The following is a 16,729-nucleotide window of genomic DNA, read 5'->3' as shown; positions in this document are numbered from 1 at the left end:
TACCCTATACTCAATTACAAATAGCCCTTAAAAGGGCCTTTTACGGGGCATTGCCCCAAAGTAATCAGCTCTTTTACCTGTAAAAAAAAGTACAATACCCCCCCAACATTAAAATCCATCACCCACACACCCAACCCTACTCTAAAACTCACCCAATCCCCCCTTAATAAAACCTAACACTAACCCCTTGAAGATCACCCTACCTTGAGAAGTCTTCACCCAACCGGGCCGAAGTCCTCAACGAAGCCGGGCGAAGTGGTCCTCCAGACAGGCAGAAGTCTTCATCCAAGCCGGCCAGAAGAGGTCCTCCAGATGGGCAGAAGTCTTCATCCAGGCGGCATCTTCTATCTTCATCCATCCGGCGCAGAGCAGGTCCATCTTCAAGACATCCGACGCGGGGGTTTATTAAGGGGGGATTGGGTGGATTTTATAGTAGGGTTGGGTGTGTGGGTGGTGGGTTTTAATGTTGGGGGGGTATTGTACTTTTTTTAACAGGTAAAAGAACCGATTACTTTGGGGCAATGCCCCGCAAAAGGCCCTTTTAAGGGCTATTTGTAATTTAGTACAGGGTAGGGATTTTTTATTATTTTGGGGTGCTTTCATATTTAAATTAGGTGTAATTAGTTTAAAAAACTTTTTTTATTATTTTCTGTAATTTAGTGTTTGGTTTTTTTCGTACTTTAGATAATTGTATTTAATTGTAGTTAATTTAGGGAATTAATTTAATTATAGTGTAGTGTTAGATGTAATTGTAACTTAGGTTAGGTTTTATTTTACAGGTAAATTTGTCTTTATTTTAACTAGGTAGCTATTAAATAGTTAATAACTATTTAATAACTATTGTACCTAGTTAAAATAAATACAAAGTTGCCTGTAAAATAAAAATAAATCCTAAGCTAGCTACAATGTAACTATTAGTTATATTGTAGCTAGCTTAGGGTTTATTTTTTAGGTAAGTATTTAGTTTTAAATAGGAAAAATTTAGTTAATGATAGTTATTTTATTTAGATTTATTTAAATTATATTTAAGTTAGGGGGGTGTTAGGGTTAGGGTTAGACTTAGATTTAGGGGTTAATAACTTTAATATAGTGGCGGCGACGTTGGGGCTGCAGATAAGGGGTTAATAAATGTAGGTAGGTGTTGGCTATGTTAGGGCAGGCAGATTAGGGGTTAATAATATTTAACTAGTGTTTGCGATGCGGGAGTGCAGCGGTTTAGGGGTTAATATATTTATTATAAAGGTGGCGATGTCCGGTTCGGCAGATTAGGGGTTAAATAATTTATTTTAGTGTTTGCGATGTGGGGGGGCCTCGGTTTAGGGGTTAATAGGTAGTTTATGGGTGTTAGTGTACTTTTTAGCACTTTAGTTAAGAGTTTTATGCTACGGTGTTAGCCCATAAAACTCTTAACTACTGACTTTTAAATGCGGTATCAGTCTTGACAGGAGAGACTGTACCGCTCACTTTTTGGAAGACTCATAATACCGGCGTTATGCAAGTCCCATTGAAAATATAGGATACGCAATTGACGTAAGTGGATTTGCTGTATTTTGGAGTCTGACCAAAAAAGTGAGCGGTGAGCCTACCAGCGAGCATTAGAAAGCAGCGTTGGGACCTCTCAACACAAGACTCGTAATCTAGCCGACTGTTTATAATCTACATGGCACATGGGGAACAATTAATATATATAAGCAAATCATACTGTTTGTAATATACATGGTACATGGGGAACAATTAATATATATAAGCAAATCATACTGTTTGTAATCTACATGGTACATGGGGAACAATTAATGTATATAGACAAATCATACTGTTTGTAATCTACATGACACATAGGGAACAATTAATATATATAGGCAAATCATACTGTTTGTAATCTACATGGCACATGGGGAACAATTAATATATATAGGCAAATCATACTGTTTGTAATCTACATGGCACATGGGGAACAATTAATATATATAAGCAAATCATACTGTTTGTAATCTACATGGCACATGGGGAACAATTAATATATATAAGCAAATCATACTGTTTGTAATCTACATGGCACATGGGGAACAATTAATATATATAAGCAAATCATACTGTTTGTAATCTACATGGGGAACAATTAATATATATAGGCAAATCATACTGTTTGTAATCTACATGGCACATGGGGAACAGTTAATATATATAGGCAAATCATACTGTTTGTAATCTACATGGCACATGGGGAACAATTAATGTATATATGCAAATCATACTGTTTGTAATCTACATGGCACATGGGGAACAATTAATATATATAGGCAAATCATACTGTTTGTAATCTACATGGCACATGGGGAACAAATAATATATATAAGCAAATCATACTGTTTGTAATCTACATGGCACATGGGGAACAATTAATATATATAAGCAAATCATACTGTTTGTAATCTACATGACACATGGGGAACAATTAATATATATAGACAAATCATACTGTTTGTAATCTACATGGTACATAGGGAACAATTAATATATATAGACAAATCATACTGTTTGTAATCTACATGGCACATGGGGAACAATTAATATATATAGGCAAATCATACTGTTTGTAATCTACATGGCACATGGGGAACAATTAATATATATAGACAAATCATACTGTTTGTAATCTACATGGCACATGGGGAACAATTAATATATATAAGCAAATCATACTGTTTGTAATCTACATGCAACATGGGGAACAATTAATATATATAGGCAAATCATATTGTTTGTAATCTACATGGTACCTGGGGAACAATTAATATATATAGACAAATCATACTGTTTGTAATCTACATGGCACATGGGGAACAATTAATATATATAGGCAAATCATACTGTTTGTAATCTACATGGCACATGGGGAACAATTAATATATATAAGCAAATCATACTGTTTGTAATCTACATGGCACATGGGGAACAATTAATATATATAAGCAAATCATACTGTTTGTAATCTACATGGGGAACAATTAATATATATAGGCAAATCATACTGTTTGTAATCTACATGGCACATGGGGAACAGTTAATATATATAGGCAAATCATACTGTTTGTAATCTACATGGCACATGGGGAACAATTAATGTATATAGGCAAATCATACTGTTTGTAATCTACATGGCACATGGGGAACAATTAATATATATAGGCAAATCATACTGTTTGTAATCTACATGGCACATGGGGAACAAATAATATATATAAGCAAATCATACTGTTTGTAATCTACATGGCACATGGGGAACAATTAATATATATAGGCAAATCATACTGTTTGTAATCTACATGGTACATGGGGAACAAATAATATATATAGACAAATCATTATGTTTGTAATCTACATGGCACATGGGGAACAATTAATATATATATAGGCAAATCATACTGTTTGTTATCTACATGGCACATGGGGAACAATTAATATATATATAGGCAAATCATACTGTTTGTTATCTACATGGCACATGGGGAACAAATAATATATATAGGCAAATCATACTGTTTGTAATCTACATGGGGAACAATTAATATATATAGGCAAATCATACTGTTTGTAATCTACATAGGGAACAATTAATATATATAGGCAAATCATACTGTTTGTAATCTACATAGGGAACAATTAATATATATAGGCAAATCATACTGTTTGTAATCTACATGGCACATGGGGAACAATTAATATATATAGGCAAATCATACTGTTTGTAATCTACATGGTACATGGGGAACAAATAATATATATAGGCAAATCATACTGTTTGTAATCTACATGGTACCTGGGGAACAATTCATATATATAGACAAATCATACTGTTTGTAATCTACATGGGGAACAATTAATATATATAAGCAAATCATATTGTTTGTTATCTACATGGCACATGGGGAACAAATAATATATATAGGCAAATCATACTGTTTGTAATCTACATGGCACATAGGGAACAAATAATATATATAGGCAAATCATACTGTTTGTAATCTACATGGGGAACAATTAATATATATAGGCAAATCATACTGTTTGTAATCTACATGGCACATGGGGAACAATTCATATATATAGGCAAATCATACTGTTTGTAATCTACATGGCACATGGGGAACAATTCATATATATAGGCAAATCATACTGTTTGTAATCTACATGGGGAACAATTAATATATATAGGCAAATCATACTGTTTGTAATCTACATGCAACATGGGGAACAATTAATATATATAGGCAAATCATACTGTTTGTAATCTACATAGGGAACAATTAATATATATAGGCAAATCATACTGTTTGTAATCTACATGGCACATGGGGAACAAATAATATATATAAGCAAATCATACTGCTTGTAACCTACATGGTACCTGGGGAACAAATAATATATATAAGCAAATCATACTGTTTGTAATCTACATGGCACATGGGGAACAAATAATATATATAAGCAAATCATACTGTTTGTAATCTACATGGCACATGGGGAACAATTAATATATATAGGCAAATCATACTGTTTGTAATCTACATGGCACATGGGGAACAATTAATATATATAGACAAATCATACTGTTTGTAATCTACATGGCACATGGGGAACAAATAATATATATAGGCAAATCATACTGTTTGTAATCTACATGGGGAACAATTAATATATATAGACAAATCATACTGTTTGTAATCTACATGGTACATAGGGAACAATTAATATATATAGACAAATCATACTGTTTGTAATCTACATGGCACATAGGGAACAATTAATATATATAGGCAAATCATACTGTTTGTAATCTACATGGGGAACAATTAATATATATAGGCAAATCATACTGTTTGTAATCTACATAGGGAACAATTAATATATATAGGCAAATCATACTGTTTGTAATCTACATAGGGAACAATTAATATATATAGGCAAATCATACTGTTTGTAATCTACATGGCACATAGGGAACAATTAATATATATAGGCAAATCATACTGTTTGTAATCTACATAGGGAACAATTAATATATATAGGCAAATCATACTGTTTGTAATCTACATAGGGAACAATTAATATATATAGGCAAATCATACTGTTTGTAATCTACATGGCACATAGGGAACAATTAATATATATAGGCAAATCATACTGTTTGTAATCTACATGGGGAACAATTAATATATATAGGCAAATCATACTGTTTGTAATCTACATGGCACATAGGGAACAATTAATATATATAGGCAAATCATACTGTTTGTAATCTACATGGGGAACAATTAATATATATAGGCAAATCATACTGTTTGTAATCTACATGGTACATGGGGAACAATTAATATATATAAGCAAATCATACTGTTTGTAATCTACATGGCACATGGGGAACAATTAATATATATAGACAAATCATACTGTTTGTAATCTACATGGGGAACAATTAATATATATAGGCAAATCATACTGTTTGTAATCTACATGGCACATGGGGAACAATTAATATATATAGGCAAATCATACTGTTTGTAATCTACATGGCACATGGGGAACAATTAATATATATAGGCAAATCATAATGTTTGTAATCTACATGGGGAACAATTAATATATATAGGCAAATCATACTGTTTGTAATCTACATGGCACATGGGGAACAATTAATATATATAGGCAAATCATAATGTTTGTAATCTACATGGGGAACAATTAATATATATAGGCAAATCATACTGTTTGTAATCTACATGCAACATGGGGAAAAATTAATATATATATAGACAAATCATACTGTTTGTAATCTACATGGGGAACAATTAATATATATAGGTAAATCATACTGTTTGTAATCTACATGGGGAACAATTAATATATATATAGACAAATCATACTGTTTGTAATCTACATGGGGAACAATTAATATATATAGACAAATCATACTGTTTGTAATCTACATGGGGAACAATTAATATATATATAGACAAATCATACTGTTTGTAATCTACATGGGGAACAATTAATATATATAGGCAAATCATACTGTTTGTAATCTACATGGGGAACAATTAATATATATAGACAAATCATACTGTTTGTAATCTACATGGTACATGGGGAACAATTAATATATATAGGCAAATCATACTGTTTGTAATCTACATGGCACCTGGGGAACAATTAATATATATATAGACAAATCATACTGTTTGTAATCTACATGGCACAAGGGGAACAATTAATATATATATAGACAAATCATACTGTTTGTAATCTACATGGCACATGGGGAACAATTAATATATATAGACAAATCATACTGTTTGTAATCTACATGGCACAAGGGGAACAATTAATATATATAGGCAAATCATACTGTTTGTAATCTACATGGCACAAGGGGAACAATTAATATATATAGGCAAATCATACTGTTTGTAATCTACATGGCACATGGGGAACAATTAATATATATAGACAAATCATACTGTTTGTAATCTACATGGCACATAGGGAACAATTAATATATATAGGCAAATCATACTGTTTGTAATCTACATGGCACATAGGGAACAATTAATATATATAAGCAAATCATACTGTTTGTAATCTACATGGCACATGGGGAACAATTAATATATATAAGCAAATCATACTGTTTGTAATCTACATGGCACATGGGGAACAATTAATATATATAAGCAAATCATACTGTTTGTAATCTACATGGCACATGGGGAACAATTAATATATATATAGGCAAATCATACTGTTTGTAATCTACATGGTACATGGGGAACAATTAATATATATAGGCAAATCATACTGTTTGTAATCTACATGGCACATAGGGAACAATTAATATATATAAGCAAATCATACTGTTTGTAATCTACATGGCACATGGGGAACAATTAATGTATATAGGCAAATCATACTGTTTGTAATCTACATGGTACATGGGGAACAATTAATATATATGAGCAAATCATACTGTTTGTAATCTACATGGCACATGGGGAACAATTAATATATATAGACAAATCATACTGTTTGTAATCTACATGGCACATAGGGAACAAATAATATATATAGACAAATCATACTGTTTGTAATCTACATGGCACACGGGGAACAATTAATATATATAGACAAATCATACTGTTTGTAATCTACATGGCACAAGGGGAACAATTAATATATATAGACAAATCATACTGTTTGTAATCTACATGGTACATGGGGAACAATTAATATATATATAGGCAAATCATATTGTTTGTAATCTACATGGCACCTGGGGAACAATTAATATATATAGGCAAATCATACTGTTTGTAATCTACATGGTACATGGGGAACAATTAATATATATAGACAAATCATACTGTTTGTAATCTAAATGGCACATGGGGAATAATAAATATATATAGGCAAATCATACTGTTTGTAATCTACATGGCAAATGGGGAACAATTAATATATATAGACAAATCATACTGTTTGTAATCTACATGGCACATGGGGAACAATTAATGTATATAGGCAAATCATACTGTTTGTAACCTACATGGCATATGGGGAACAATTAATATATATATAGACAAATCATACTGTTTTTAATCTACATGGCACATGCAGACATCCTAACTCTCCCTGACGTTCAGGGGGTCTCCCTGATTGTAATAGCGGCTCCCTGATGCCAGCAAATGTAATGCAATCTCCCTAAAACTCCAAGTACCATGATCCAATGTGGCCCAAATCCGGAAAAGTGTTTGCTGGGACGTTATAGAACCCTTAAAGCTTGCATCAGTAACAAAAAAGCCCCCACTGATTTTAATAAAGTAAAACACGAATACTACCTTATTTACTGCACGTAATTAAACTTTGTATTCTAAAATATTTAGACATTAAACAAGCGTACGATCACTGGAAAATAGGTTTGTTGTATGTGATTGTGCAATAAAGCTACTTTTTTTAATGTGACTTTAGTGGGAAGCTACTTTAATGATAAGTCTCTATCTTATTTAGGGTTTCAAGGCGTCCAACATATAACTGGGAGGGGGGGTGGCGGCGCAGTTGCAGGTGAAGCCACCTCCCTAAAATGAGTTTTTGCAGGTTGGGATGTCTGCACATGGGGATCAATTAATATATATATAGGCAAATCATACTGTTTGTAATCTACATGGCACATGGGGATCAATTAATATATATAGGCAAATCATACTGTTTGTAATCTACATGGTACATGGGGGACAATTAATATATATAGGCAAATCATACTGTTTGTAATCTACATGGTAGCTGGGGATCAATTAATATATATAGACAAATCATACTGTTTGTAATCTACATGGCACATGGGGAACAATTAATATATATAGGCAAATCATACTGTTTGTAATCTACATGGCACATCGGGAACAATTAATATATATAGGCAAATCATACTGTTTGTAATCTGCATGGTACATAGGGAACAATTAATATATATAGACAAATCATACTGTTTGTAATCTACATGGTAGCTGGGGATCAATTAATATATATAGACAAATCATACTGTTTGTAATCTACATGGCACATAGGGAACAATTAATATATATAAGCAAATCATACTGTTTGTAATCTACATGGTACATGGGGAACAATTAATATATATAGGCAAATCATACTGTTTGTTATCTACATGGAACATGGGGAACAATTAATATATATAGACAAATCATACTGTTTGTAATCTACATCACACATGGGGAACAATTAATATATATAGACAAATCATACTGTTTGTAATCTACATGGCACATGGGGAACAATTAATATATATAGGCAAATCATACTGTTTGTAATCTACATGGCACATGGGGAACAATTAATATATATAGACAAATCATACTGTTTGTAATCTACATGGTACATGGGGAACAATTAATATATATAAGCAAATCATACTGTTTGTTATCTACATGGAACATGGGGAACAATTAATATATATAGACAAATCATACTGTTTGTAATCTACATCACACATGGGGAACAATTAATATATATAGGCAAATCATACTGTTTGTAATCTACATCACACATGGGGAACAATTAATATATATAGACAAATCATACTGTTTGTAATCTACATCACACATGGGGAACAATTGATATATATAGGCAAATCATACTGTTTGTAATCTACATGGCACACGGGGAACAATTAATATATATAGACAAATCATACTGTTTGTAATCTACATGGCACATGGGGAACAATTAATATATATAGACAAATCATACTGTTTGTAATCTACATGGCACATGGGAAACAATTAATATATATAGACAAATCATACTGTTTGTAATCTACATGGCACATGGGGAACAATTAATATATATAGGCAAATCATACTGTTTGTAATCTACATGGCACCTGGGGAACAATTAATATATATAGGCAAATCATACTGTTTGTAATCTACATGGTACATAGGGAACAATTAATATATATAGACAAATCATACTGTTTGTAATCTACATGGCACATGGGGAACAATTAATATATATAGACAAATCATACTCGGCGAGATTATGAGTTTTGCGGTAACAGGGATGCGGTGCTAACAAGCAGTTTTCCCTCACTGCTCACTTGCAGACAACGCTGGTATTACGGGTCTTTAGAAACCCGGCGTTAGCCGCAGAAAAGTGAGCGTAGAGCAAAATTTAGCTCCACATCTCACCTCAATACCAGCGCTGCTTATTGTAGTAGTGAGCTGGCAAAATGTGCTTGTGCACAATTTCCCCATATGAATCAATGGGGGGAGAGCCGGCAAAAAAAAACACCTGCAAAAAAGCAGCGTTCAGCTCTTAACGCAGCCCCATTGATTCCTATGGCCGCCACCTACCTACACTTATTAACCCCTAATCTGCTGCCCCCAACGTTGCCGCCACTATATTAAAGTTCTTAACCCCTAAACCTAAGTCTAACCCTAAACCTAACCCCCCCTAACTTAAATATAATTTAAATAAATCTAAATAAAATAACTACAATTAACTAAATTATTCCTATTTAAAACTAAATACTTACCTATAAAATAAACCCTAAGATAGCTACAATGTAACTATTAGTTATATTGTAGCTATCTTAGGGTTTATTTTTATTTTACAGGCAAGTTTGTATTTATTTTAACTAGGTACAATAGTTACTAAATAGTTATTAATGATTTAATAGCTACCTAGTTAAAATAAAGACAAATTACACCTAACAATACACTATAATTAAATTAATTCCCTAAACTAAATACAATTAAATACAATTAAATACAATTATCTAAAGTACGGAAAGAAAAAAAAAACACTAAAATAATAAAATAATTACAAGTTTTTTAAACTAATTACACCTAATCTAATCCCCCTAATAAAATAAAAAAGCCCCGCAAAATAATAAAAAGCCCTACCCTATACTCAATTACAAATAGCCCTTAAAAGGGCCTTTTACGGGGCATTGCCCCAAAGTAATCAGCTCTTTTACCTGTAAAAAAAAGTACAATACCCCCCCAACATTAAAATCCATCACCCACACACCCAACCCTACTCTAAAACTCACCCAATCCCCCCTTAATAAAACCTAACACTAACCCCTTGAAGATCACCCTACCTTGAGAAGTCTTCACCCAACCGGGCCGAAGTCCTCAACGAAGCCGGGTGAAGTGGTCCTCCAGACAGGCAGAAGTCTTCATCCAAGCCGGCCAGAAGAGGTCCTCCAGATGGGCAGAAGTCTTCATCCAGGCGGCATCTTCTATCTTCATCCATCCGGCGCAGAGCAGGTCCATCTTCAAGACATCCGACGCGGGGGTTTATTAAGGGGGGATTGGGTGGATTTTATAGTAGGGTTGGGTGTGTGGGTGGTGGGTTTTAATGTTGGGGGGGTATTGTACTTTTTTTAACAGGTAAAAGAACCGATTACTTTGGGGCAATGCCCCGCAAAAGGCCCTTTTAAGGGCTATTTGTAATTTAGTACAGGGTAGGGATTTTTTATTATTTTTGGGTGATTTCATATTTAAATTAGGTGTAATTAGTTTAAAAAACTTTTTTTATTATTTTCTGTAATTTAGTGTTTGGTTTTTTTCGTACTTTAGATAATTGTATTTAATTGTAGTTAATTTAGGGAATTAATTTAATTATAGTGTAGTGTTAGATGTAATTGTAACTTAGGTTAGGTTTTATTTTACAGGTAAATTTGTCTTTATTTTAACTAGGTAGCTATTAAATAGTTAATAACTATTTAATAACTATTGTACCTAGTTAAAATAAATACAAAGTTGCCTGTAAAATAAAAATAAATCCTAAGCTAGCTACAATGTAACTATTAGTTATATTGTAGCTAGCTTAGGGTTTATTTTTTAGGTAAGTATTTAGTTTTAAATAGGAAAAATTTAGTTAATGATAGTTATTTTATTTAGATTTATTTAAATTATATTTAAGTTAGGGGGGTGTTAGGGTTAGGGTTAGACTTAGATTTAGGGGTTAATAACTTTAATATAGTGGCGGCGACGTTGGGGCTGCAGATAAGGGGTTAATAAATGTAGGTAGGTGTTGGCTATGTTAGGGCAGGCAGATTAGGGGTTAATAATATTTAACTAGTGTTTGCGATGCGGGAGTGCAGCGGTTTAGGGGTTAATATATTTATTATAAAGGTGGCGATGTCCGGTTCGGCAGATTAGGGGTTAAATAATTTATTTTAGTGTTTGCGATGTGGGGGGGCCTCGGTTTAGGGGTTAATAGGTAGTTTATGGGTGTTAGTGTACTTTTTAGCACTTTAGTTAAGAGTTTTATGCTACGGTGTTAGCCCATAAAACTCTTAACTACTGACTTTTAAATGCGGTATCAGTCTTGACAGGAGAGACTGTACCGCTCACTTTTTGGAAGACTCATAATACCGGCGTTATGCAAGTCCCATTGAAAATATAGGATACGCAATTGACGTAAGTGGATTTGCTGTATTTTGGAGTCTGACCAAAAAAGTGAGCGGTGAGCCTACCAGCGAGCATTAGAAAGCAGCGTTGGGACCTCTCAACACAAGACTCGTAATCTAGCCGACTGTTTATAATCTACATGGCACATGGGGAACAATTAATATATATAAGCAAATCATACTGTTTGTAATATACATGGTACATGGGGAACAATTAATATATATAAGCAAATCATACTGTTTGTAATCTACATGGTACATGGGGAACAATTAATGTATATAGACAAATCATACTGTTTGTAATCTACATGACACATAGGGAACAATTAATATATATAGGCAAATCATACTGTTTGTAATCTACATGGCACATGGGGAACAATTAATATATATAGACAAATCATACTGTTTGTAATCTACATGACACATAGGGAACAATTAATATATATAGACAAATCATACTGTTTGTAATCTACATGGCACATAGGGAACAATATATATAGGCAAATCATACTGTTTGTAATCTACATGGTACATAGGGAACAATTAATATATATAGACAAATCATACTGTTTGTAATCTACATGGCACATGGGGAACAATTAATATATATAGGCAAATCATACTGTTTGTAATCTACAAGGCACATGGGGAACAATTAATATATATAGACAAATCATTCTGTTTGTAATCTACATGGCACATGGGGAACAATTAATATATATAGGCAAATCATACTGTTTGTAATCTACATGGCACATAGGGAACAATTAATATATATAGGCAAATCATACTATTTGTAATCTACATGGTACCTGGGGAAAAATTAATATATATAGGCAAATCATACTGTTTGTAATCTACATGGCACATGGGGAACAATTAATATATATAGACAAATCATTCTGTTTTTAATCTACATGGCACATGGGGAACAATTAATATATATAGGCAAATCATACTGTTTGTAATCTACATGGCACATGGGGAACAATTAATATATATAGGCAAATCATACTGTTTGTAATCTACATGGCACATGGGGAACAATTAATATATATAGACAAATCATTCTGTTTGTAATCTACATGGCACATGGGGAACAATTAATATATATAGGCAAATCATACTGTTTGTAATCTACATGGCACATAGGGAACAATTAATATATATAGGCAAATCATACTGTTTGTAATCTACATGGTACCTGGGGAAAAATTAATATATATAGGCAAATCATACTGTTTGTAATCTACATGGTACATGGGGAACAATAAATATATATAGACAAATCATACTGTTTGTAATCTACATGGCACATGGGGAACAATTAATATATATAGGCAAATCATACTGTTTGTAATCTACATGACACATGGGGAACAATTAATATATATAGGTAAATCATACTGTTTGTAATCTACATGGTACATGGGGAACAATTAATATATATATAGACAAATCATACTGTTTGTAATCTACATGGCACATAGGGAACAAATAATATATATAGGCAAATCATACTGTTTGTAATCTACATGGCACATGGGGAACAATTAATATATATAGACAAATCATACTGTTTGTAATCTACATGGGGAAGAATTAATATATATAGGCAAATCATACTGTTTGTAATCTACATGGGGAACAATTAATATATATATAGACAAATCATACTGTTTGTAATTTACATGGTACATAGGGAACAATTAATATATATAGGCAAATCATACTGTTTGTAATCTACATGGCACATGGGGAACAATTAATATATATAGACAAATCATACTGTTTGTAATCTACATGGGGAACAATTAATATATATATAGACAAATCATACTGTTTGTAATTTACATGGGGAACAATTAATATATATATAGACAAATCATACTGTTTGTAATTTACATGGGGAACAATTAATATATATAGACAAATCATACTGTTTGTAATCTACATGGGGAAGAATTAATATATATAGACAAATCATACTGTTTGTAATTTACATGGGGAACAATTAATATATATATAGACAAATCATACTGTTTGTAATCTACATGGGGAAGAATTAATATATATAGACAAATCATACTGTTTGTAATTTACATGGGGAACAATTAATATATATAGGCAAATCATACTGTTTGTAATCTACATGGTACATAGGGAACAATTAATATATATAGGCAAATCATACTGTTTGTAATCTACATGGCACATGGGGAACAATTAATATATATAGGCAAATCATACTGTTTGTAATCTACATGGCACATGGGGAACAATTAATATATATAGGCAAATCATACTGTTTGTAATCTACATGGCACATGGGGAACAATTAATATATATAGGCAAATCATACTGTTTGTAATCTACATGGGGAACAATTAATATATATAGGCAAATCATACTGTTTGTAATCTACATGGGGAACAATTAATATATATAAGCAAATCATACTGTTTGTAATCTACATGGCACATAGGGAACAAATAATATATATAGACAAATCATACTGTTTGTAATCTACATGGTACATAGGGAACAATTCATATATGTAGGCAAATCATACTGTTTGTAATCTACATGGCACATGGGGAACAATTAATATATATAGGCAAATCATACTGTTTGTAATCTACATGACACATGGGGAACAATTAATATATATAAGCAAATCATACTGTTTGTAATCTACATGGCACCTGGGGAACAATTAATATATATAGGCAAATCATACTGTTTGTAATCTACATGGCACATAGGGAACAATTAATATATATAGTCAAATCATACTGTTTGTAATCTACATGGCACATGGGGAACAATTAATATATATAGGCAAATCATACTGTTTGTAATCTACATGGCACATGGGGAACAATTAATATATATAGGCAAATCATACTGTTTGTAATCTACATGGTACATAGGGAACAATTAATATATATAGGCAAATCATACTGTTTGTAATCTACATGGTACATAGGGAACAATTAATATATATAGGCAAATCATACTGTTTGTAATCTACATGGTACCTGGGGAACAATTAATATATATAGGCAAATCATACTGTTTGTAATCTACATGGGGAACATTTAATATATATAGGCAAATCATACTGTTTGTAATCTACATGGCACATGGGGAACATTTAATATATAGGCAAATCATACTGTTTGTAATCTACATGGCACATGGGGAACATAAAATCATACTGTTTGTAATCTACATGGCATATGGGCAACATAATATCATACTGTTTGTAATCTACATAGCATATGGGCAACATAAAATCATACTGTTTGTAATCTACATGGCATATGGGGAACATAAAATCATACTGTTTGTAATCTGTATAGCATAGCATATGGCGAACATAAAATCATACAGTTTGTAATCTACATGGCATATGGGCAACATAATATCATACTGTTTGTAATCTACATAGCATATGGGCAACATAAAATCATACTGTTTGTAATCTACATGGCATATGGGCAACATAATATCATACTGTTTGTAATCTACATAGCATATGGGCAACATAAAATCATACTGTTTGTAATCTACATGGCATATGGGCAACATAAAATCATACTGTTTGTAATCTACATGGCATATGGGCAACATAAAATCATACTGTTTGTAATCTACATGGCATATGGGCAACATAAAATCATACTGTTTGTAATCTACATGGCATATGGGCAACATAAAATCATACTGTTTGTAATCTACATGGCATATGGGCAACATAAAATCATACTGTTTGTAATCTACATGGCATATGGGCAACATAAAATCATACTGTTTGTAATCTACATGGCATATGGGGAACACAAAATCATACTGTTTGTAATCTACATGGCATATGGGGAACACAAAATCATACAGTTTGTAATCTACATGGCATATGGGCAACATAATATCATACTGTTTGTAATCTACATGGCATATGGCGAACATAAAATCATACTGTTTGTAATCTACATGGCATATGGGGAACACAAAATCATACTGTTTGTAATCTATATGGACGGTACATGGGAAACAAGATGTTAAATATATACACACATATCATACTGTTTGTAATCTATATGTAATGTGGGGAAGAATATGTTATTTATATATAGTTGCACGCCATTGTGCCAAGCAAGGCCATGCCGTATCTTCAATCCGCTATATCCTCATCGACCATATACCCCCACTTGATCGGGGAGGGGATAGGAGCAAGATACTACTCAAACGGGAAGCCCAATGGATCTTTAAATTGGGGACTATCCATCCAGGCGGATTAAACACTACCCCAGATTTCAAAAATCTTACCTAAGGGTATAAGGTAGTGCTACATGCTTGGGGTATAACCCAGGGTCATTGTGGCTACGTTTAGCTCCCAGCTCCATGGCTCTTCTGAGCGATGTGAACTGGTCGCTTACGACACACCAGGGTGGAGGAACATATCCCCCATCTGGGTTGTGGAAGCCTGGTCTCTGAGGTGAGATTACCCAATTCTGCACTTTATACCTTAAGTCGGGAATAGACCAATCTAACTACAGAATACTAAGGAGCTATAAGATGGACTGTTCTTATATATATATATATATATATATATATATATATATATATATATATATATATATATATATATATATATATATATATATATATATATATAGTGTGTGTGTGTGAATGTTAAATGTCCTTTTAAACTAGGATACAGAAAAT

General features: G+C 32.6%; 1 protein-coding gene across 1 annotated transcript in view; it reads right to left on the bottom strand.

The window, feature by feature from the left end:
- Nucleotides 1-16,729, bottom strand: part of LOC128644333 (calpain-8-like) — a 77,358-nt gene that overhangs the window by 42,597 nt on the left and 18,032 nt on the right. The gene's annotated exons all lie outside the window — the stretch shown is intronic.

Source organism: Bombina bombina, unplaced genomic scaffold, assembly GCF_027579735.1.
Source record: "Bombina bombina isolate aBomBom1 unplaced genomic scaffold, aBomBom1.pri scaffold_1132, whole genome shotgun sequence".
NCBI lineage: Eukaryota > Metazoa > Chordata > Amphibia > Anura > Bombinatoridae > Bombina > Bombina bombina.
The sequence above is the reverse complement of the archived record's forward strand: the minus strand, read 5'-3'. Positions and strand labels throughout refer to the sequence as shown.